This window comes from Marmota monax, unplaced genomic scaffold (genome assembly GCF_021218885.2).
Source record: "Marmota monax isolate L192 unplaced genomic scaffold, Marmota_monax_Labrador192_F-V1.1 WCK01_AAM20220418_F8-fsc00760, whole genome shotgun sequence".
In the NCBI taxonomy this organism is placed as follows: domain Eukaryota; kingdom Metazoa; phylum Chordata; class Mammalia; order Rodentia; family Sciuridae; genus Marmota; species Marmota monax.
The window spans coordinates 127,150-135,050 of NW_026694599.1; positions in this window are offsets into that span (position 1 = coordinate 127,150).

Here is a 7,901-nt window from a genome sequence, read left to right on the forward strand (position 1 = left end):
TACATCTACAAGCAGCCACAGAAGGCAGGGGGGCACGTGAACCACTGCCTGTCGTGACCCCTTGCCCACAAGGAAGACGCAACTCAGGAATCTTCTTTCAGCAGTTTATTCAGGCCCTTGATATTTCTTCTTCTCCCCCTCGGATGCCCCTCCCAGCCTTAATAAAGCATCTCAAGCACCAATGCGAAGCTGCCACGTGAAGCTTTCTCATAGGGTGGTGAAAAACCATGCGCCAACTATCCCAAATAAGGAGTTGTTTGTCACAGACCACAGCAGAGCCAGCGCCATCTTGTAATGGCGACCATAGTCTGCAGAAACGGCAGAAGCGGCTCACCACAGTTCCCCCTTTCTGTTTTCTTAAAACAATACAGGCGAGAGTAGAGGTCCTATCCCACTGTGCAGAAGTGGCTGCATAGTATGGCTCAGTCCTAAGGAGGGCCCTTCCCCAGATCTGAGGCCATATCAGCCGACGCCTTTTTTCGTGGGGCGGGGCGTGGACGCGTCTAACCCTCATGCAATAGGACATGCTCTCCTTGAGGTCCACGTCAAGGATCACTCAAGTGCAGTGCCTTGCCTCGCATCCTATATCATGAGGATGGTGGACGAAGGGGGATAGCTGAGGCTGAACTGTGGCTGTTTATAACGACAAACAAGTTGACAGCACCCTGAAAGAAAGGCACGGACTTTAAGACGATAGAAAAGCACTAGTGTGGAAACCCATCTGCGTGCAATGGCAGTAAGACTGGCAGAGTGCAAGGGCTTTCCAACACGAAGAGAATAACAAGGAAAGTCATGTCGATCCCAGTGCAATGTTATAATAACTTGGGGTGTAACGACCATGTCAAAGGTTTACTGCTTAAGATGCGCAAGCCAGACTTGAGGTGAGTTGCCATTTTCTAAAGCTGCAAGAGCTTGTATGATAATAGCCTTATCGTGAGCACTGCGGGCCTTAAGGAGACAGAGAAACCACAAACAGAGGAACATACCGAAGCAACACATTGCACCAAAAATGCCTACCCCCACCCACTCTTTGAAGAAGGAAAAAGCAGAAGGTATCCAATCGGTGAATTGACCCAAAGTCCCGGGATCGACACGGGTACTGTTCAAGACAGCTATCTGGGTTAGTTGAGACTGGATCATGTCTTCCGCTGCCATGGACCAATTTCCGGCCAAATATTTGCCAATGATGTGGGAGGCATTCCTGGAATCATTAAATCTGACAGAGGTTATGCATAAATGTGCACGTTGGTCAACACAACCCAAAAGCATCAAGTCAGCCAATTCTTCTACCTGAGCTTGGAGTAAATCTATTCTTTGGTTGGCAGCTAAAATCCCTGACAAAATATGTTGATTAATTGTATTTTGGGATTCAAGTATGGTGGAAGTTTGTTGAACAACTTGATTAATGGTGGCAGCAGTTTGTACTTGACTGGCCATGGCCACTCCGGCCGTAACCACTGCAGCAGCAGACACTGCCACAGCTGCCACTATAGCTGCTGTAATTCCAAAATCTCAGCAGACTCTAAGTAGCTCAACAATGGGGAATTTATCTGCGTCCGGAGTGACTGGGATTGGGACAAAAGTTGGAATCTTCATAACCATTGCCATATTCCAGGAGCCATTCCAACACTCAGACAAATAACAGGTGATATTAGAACAATTAAGCATCCCCTGTGATGTATCATTAGCCAAAAGAAACAGGAACAGAGATTGGAGACAGACTGCTGCGGACGGTAATGTAGCATTAAACAATTGTGAATTGTGTGAAGTAATTTTAAGTCTCCTACCTCGCTCCGAGTTTTGGGTACTGCCAGAAACATTAAACAGCCAACTTTGGACTCCTAATATTTCCCTGGGGAAACACAAGCACGGACTAGACTAGCCCAATCTGAGGGAGTCATGCAAAATCTAGTAAGTCCCTCCACCTGAGTGAGAGTGAAGGCGGCATCCACTCCATAAGTGCGCACAGACTCCGCCAGGGTATTCACAATTTTAAAATCTAAGGGTTCATGGAATCTTCCCCTATTGTCATCCTGAAAAACTGGATAAGCAAGACCCATCTCAGCGTTAACAGCCCTCCATGTTTGGGCATGGAAAGCTCTCCCCGAAACACCCCCACCATACGGCGGTGGATCCGGGGGATAGCTTTTCTTGAGCCCCTGTTTATTTCTGTTCCCTTCTCCTATAGCTAAACTCTTTAGCTGACGAGACAGCCTCCCGAGCTCTTCCTCCTCATCCTACTCTTCCTCTGACCCACTTTCACATGGGGGTGTGCGCAGCGTACTGAGATCGGATACAATTGTCTCCTCCCGTTTCACGCTCCGCACACTCCCATCCTCCTGAGGCACCTCACATCCTGCCGTCTCCGATTTCTCCTCATGTAATTGCTCTAGAACTTCCTGTCCTTTAGTAAGTGCTTCCTGACATCTGCCTTCTGTAAGGCAACTATGGACCATTTTCCAAAGGGGTATCACCCCACCCTCTAATATGCCCTGCTCAGAAGCAAAGTCAAGATCTTTGCCTAATTTATCCCAACTAGGTACAGTAAGGCTGCCCGAAAATGCAAACCACGGTGCAGCAATATCTATCTTCTGTAAAAATCTCTGTAAAGTACTATGTTTCACTTCCAGGCCCTTGGAACGTAACAGGCCATCTAGGGCCAGTAGAAGCGGACTTGAAGATGCGGCACCCATGACACAACAACAAAAGAAGCACAAAAAACAAAAGCAAAATGACACAACAAAAGAAACACAGAAAACAAAAGCGAAAGTAGAAGCGAAAGTACACAGTGCAGCTGCAATAAAATATAATGCTCTCTCTTTCTTTACAGAGGAGCTGCCCCGCTTTGGTCGCGGATCCCACTTACCTGGGACTAACCGGTGCACCACCCCTGACTGCTGAAAGTTCTGGTTCCCGGGTTTCGGCACCACCTGTCGCAACCCCTTGCCCGCAAGGAAGACACAACTCAGGAATATTGTTTCAGCAGTTTATTCAGGCCCTTGATATTTCTTCTTCTCCCCGTCGGATGCCCCTCTCAGCCTTAATAAAGCATCTCAAGCCCCAATGTGAAGCTGCCACGTGGAGCTTTCTCATAGGGTGGTGAAAAACCATGCGCCAACTCTCCCAAATAAGGAGTTGTTTGTCACAGACCACAGCGGAGCCAGCGCCATCTTGTAATGGTGACCATAGTCTGCAGAAACGGCAGAAGCGGCTCACCACAACTGCCTGTGTGTCAAATCCTCACTCCTGTGCTCCAGAGGTAAAGGGCCTCTCCCGTGGCGTCTGTGTCCTGGCCTGGGTGCTGGTGTGCGGAGCAGACTGCCTGGTCTGCATGGGTTCTCTCCTGTGCACTGCCCCTGCTGTTGTTTAACTCATGTGAGAGGAAATGGGAAGTAGTGAGGGAGCCACAGAAAGGGCTGGGGATGTGGGCAGGGTGGGCCCGAGTACCAGGCAGACTCTGGGACAAATCAGGGAACAGGGAGCTGCTGGCTGGCCCTTCCTGAAGGCGACCAGGTGTTGACCGGAAGCAGGATAATGTGTGGACAGCCTGCCTCTCTACGGGTCTCTGTTATTTGTCCTCATCACATTTTGCTGGTGGCACTTGGGTGGCTCCCACATTCAACTTGTTGAATCTTTGAAAAGAACCCTCTGCACATCTTCAGTCCCCAAGCAGCTCTTCCTCGGTGACCCTCTCTGAAGATATTGGCAGTCCTGGCCTGCCTGAGCACCCAGCCCTGTCCTAAGCGACCTCCAGGACCTAGGATTTTAAAAATATGTTTTCTGGGCTGACCTCAAGTATCTGGGTTCCAACTAAAAAAGAAGCCCTCCTGCCTCATCCTTTGGAGTGGCTGTATGTACACCATGATACATGGCTGTACATGTAATTAATATATATATATATATATATAGTTTTTTGGTTGGACACAATATCATCTTTATTTTATTTATTTATTTTTATGTGGTACTGAGGATTGAATCCATGGCCTTACACATGCTAGGTGAGCACTCTACTGCTGAGCCACAACCCCAGCCCCTGTATACGTAATTTTTAATAACAATAGTGTACTTCGAGGACTTCAGCTTTGAGGTGAAACTGGACTTAATCAGATGATTCCACAAGGAGAGATGAAACTTCTCTTCTGAAAATTCCCACAAAGGGAGGGGCTACAGTGGGGTGAGGGAGAAGCTCTGAGGAGGCCAGGCTCCAAATAGCACATGAACCCTGGCCAACTGTCACCTGGCAGGGACAGGGTAGGCAAGGACAGGGTAGAGCTGGGATGGCAAGGCCTACCAATATGGCAGTAGTGTGCAGTAGCTTAGGGCCTCCTATGTTGCTGAGTCTAATCTCCAACTTGTAGTTTTCCTGCTTCAACCTCTGGAGTTCTAGGTTTACAGGCATGTACCATCATGCCCAGCTCTCAGCCCTTGCATAGGTTTTCTCTCTTTTTAAATTTTCTTTCTTTTTTTTGACAGTGCTGGAGATGGAACCTAGGGCCTTGTTCATGCTAGACAAGTGCTCTACCACTGATCTACCTCTGAGCTGGATCCCTAGCTCTTTTATTCATTTTTAAAATTTTGAGTCATGTTTTCTTAAGTTACCCAGTCTGCCTACAAATTTTGGAACCCCCTTGTTCAGCCTCCTAAATTGCCTGGAGTACAGGCATTCAACCATGGTGCTTGGCTAACCACTTTTTTTTTTCTAATTATTTTACAGTTAATGTTGCTGGGTTTTCTTGGTCTATAATTGTGTCTCTTGCAGTTGGCCCTCAGAGTAGCCATAAATTCAGCCCTTGCCCTACACTGGGCACCTGATAGTGGCTCTGTGTCTGCTGGGTAGACTTCACCATTTTCTTTGAGGTGGGTGCTCCACTATGCACCCTGCTCATTTATCAGAACAGGACTCAGTTGATAGTGAAGGATGGAGTTTTGGTATAAAATGTTTAATCTACATGTGGTAATGTTGAAAGCTTTTACCAGGCTTGCTGAACTGCATGGCTAAGTAGATACTTGGTTTGAAGCTCATCACTGTGTATTGTCTAGGATTTATCTCAGTAGAGGCATGACCTGCCTGTGGTAGCTGATGCAGTGAGTTCTGGTCACCTGAATTTACCAGAGTCCTCTTGTTTTCCTTACTTCCTTTCATCCTGATTGTACTCCCCTGTTTCTGTTTATTTTTTAGAAGGGGTCTCAAAGTTGCTAAGGCTGACCTCCATCCTGTGACTCTCCTGCTTCATCATCAATGGCATTATAGACATGTGCCAGTGTGCCTGGCTGCTGCTCTGCTGTATTTCTGTCTTCTGGAATGGTGCCTTCGGTGGTGGGTTTTGAAATCTTAAGTGTGACATTTTTCTTGCTATCACCCATAGACTGGCATCAATATGATGACATAATTTGCATTAGGCCTCCTGGAACACTGGAAAAATTCCAGAACGTCTTCACTAATAAGGTAAAGAAGGACGTGGTGAAGGGGAAGAAGATGGCAGCCAACATCATGCTGAGCCACATCTTCAACATTCCCAGACCTGGAACCCCATCAACCTGATGAACTTCTTTACCCAGTTCCAGCAGTTTTACTCTGTTGTCCAAGTGCCTATGATTTTTGAAGGGAAAGCACAGCCCTGGCATAGCCTGGGCCTCAGAGAGGAAGAGGTATCAGTTTTCCCCCAATCACCAATAGCTCTGATGTGGGTGGTCAGGGTCCTCTGACCTATTAGAGGCATATAGAGACCCTGTGACTAAGGTAGGGCAGGTGTAGAGGTGTCAGGAGGGCCTTCCCATCCCTTTGTTTCTGCACCACCTCTTGGAAATTCTCTCCTTATCTCTCCTCCTGATTTCACCCATGACCCTCATTCCCAGCACAAATCTTGCATTCTTTCTGGGCTTAAGCAGAGTTGAAAGAAAAGGTGGAGCCCATCCTTTCCCCTTTAGCCACACTGTGACTTGGAGAGAGAGCTGGCACCCTCTTTCAGTTTGACATTGAGCTATCATGAGCATCCCGGGGCCTCCCAGACCCCCTCACTACACGGTTTGGGACTGAGTATGGATGTGCTCCTGCTGCTCCAAAAGCCTATGTGCTGGGAAGGTGGGGAGGTAGGGAAGATGGGGCCCTCCCCAGAGCTCTCTGTCCTCAGGACCTTGATCCCGTGCCCAAGGGGCCTTCCAGCCTCCAGGGCATGCACTCTATGGTCATGCCTCTTCTTTTCCCCCTGCCTCAGGTGAAGAAACACTTGTAGGAGTATTTTAAAAAGCAGATAAGACCATTTCTAGAAGAAAAAAAGTGGGGACATCCTGCCTGAAGGCTGCCTGTGTGGAGCAGACTGAGAATGGGTCTGATCAGTCTCTTCCTTTGGGGAAGATACCAAACTCTGCTTATCCGAGTGTGACCTGACCTCAAGGTTCTCCATTCTCTGCCCCAGTCCCTGCTCACCGGATGCCTTGCACAGCGACCTCCACCACATCCTGGTCACATTTGAGAGGTATCTCATGTTTTTTGGTTTTGTTGTGTTTTGTCAGAGATTTTGTAGGCATTTATCATGATTTTTATCTGATTATAGAGATAAGTGCTAGTCAGAGAAAGGCTGAGTGCACACTGGGGAAAAATAAAACCACAGTCATGTCACCACTTGCTCCTGTCACTTTGCTGGCATGTATGTCATTGCTAGTGTTGTTAAATTCTGTGTTCTCCTGAATACACTGACTTCAAAAAGCTTCACAGGGCCAGGCACTATGGCAGCACTGTCATCCCAGCTACTTGAGAGGCTGAGGCAGGAGAGTTGCTTGAACCCAAGAGCTTAAGGCCAGCCTGGGCAACTTAGTGGAACCCCATCTGGAAAAATAAACTAATAATATAAAGTACATGATAGAAGTGCTCCTGGGAGGACCTTCCTCTTCACACTCAGCATGCCTTAGCACTGGGGCCCAGGCCAGCCTGCAGGTGTCACCTAGGTCAGCTGCAGAACCCACAGGGATGCTGATCTTTCTGGCCCACCTGTGCTGGTGGAAGCACACTGCCCCTACTGTGTCAGCCATGGCCTTTTATGTGGTAGGGGAGTCCTCTTCTGAGCTGCTGTGCTTGGAGGATCATGGTCTCTTCTGCTTCTGTTTGGTTTGAGCTTGGGTAACATCAGGTGGCCTCTCCTGAACTCTTAGCACCTGTGGGTTTCCTAAGTTTTAAAGACCCAGGCAGTTGCTGTGCCCCGTATGAAAGAGAGACAGTGGTAAAGATATCTACCAACAGCTGTGTATGGGTGTGAGAGAAGGAAGAAGCATCAATTTCTGTGCCCAGAGAACACACATCATGTGCCATTCCTTTAAAAAGTGGCTTTGTAGCTGGGCATGATGACACATGCCTATAATTCCATCGACTCAGGAGACTGAGTCAAGAGGATTATAAGTTAGAGCTTCAGCAACTTAGGGAGGCCCTATCTCAAAATAAAAATGGTTGGAGATATAGCTTAGTGGTAGAATGTTTCTGGGTTTAATTCCAGTATAAAAACAAAAACATTTGCTTTGTGTTTAGGTACACTATCCCCAGACTATCTGGTTCAAACCCTAGGCCCTATGTGAATTCCTTGGCCAGAAACCAAGCACCTCAATACCTCAGCTGTATGGTGTGGGTGGAAATGACTCTAGTGGGTGTCTGTTGGCATTTGTGGTATCCTGGTGCACTGGGTTGGGGGCCAGGAACTTGTCCCCCTTGCCACCTTGTGCCTCCTGGTCTGGGACTAAGTCTAGGTGTGTATTATGCTCCTTCTGCTGGGTGCAAGTGGCTGTCCCTTCCCTCCTGGGACATCAGACCAAAGGGCAGTTTGGACACAGCAATCCACAGCTCACAGTAGGTCGTAATTCCCTTCCAGATAGCAAGTGTACTTGTCAAACTGTGCCAAAGATGCATTGCTGCA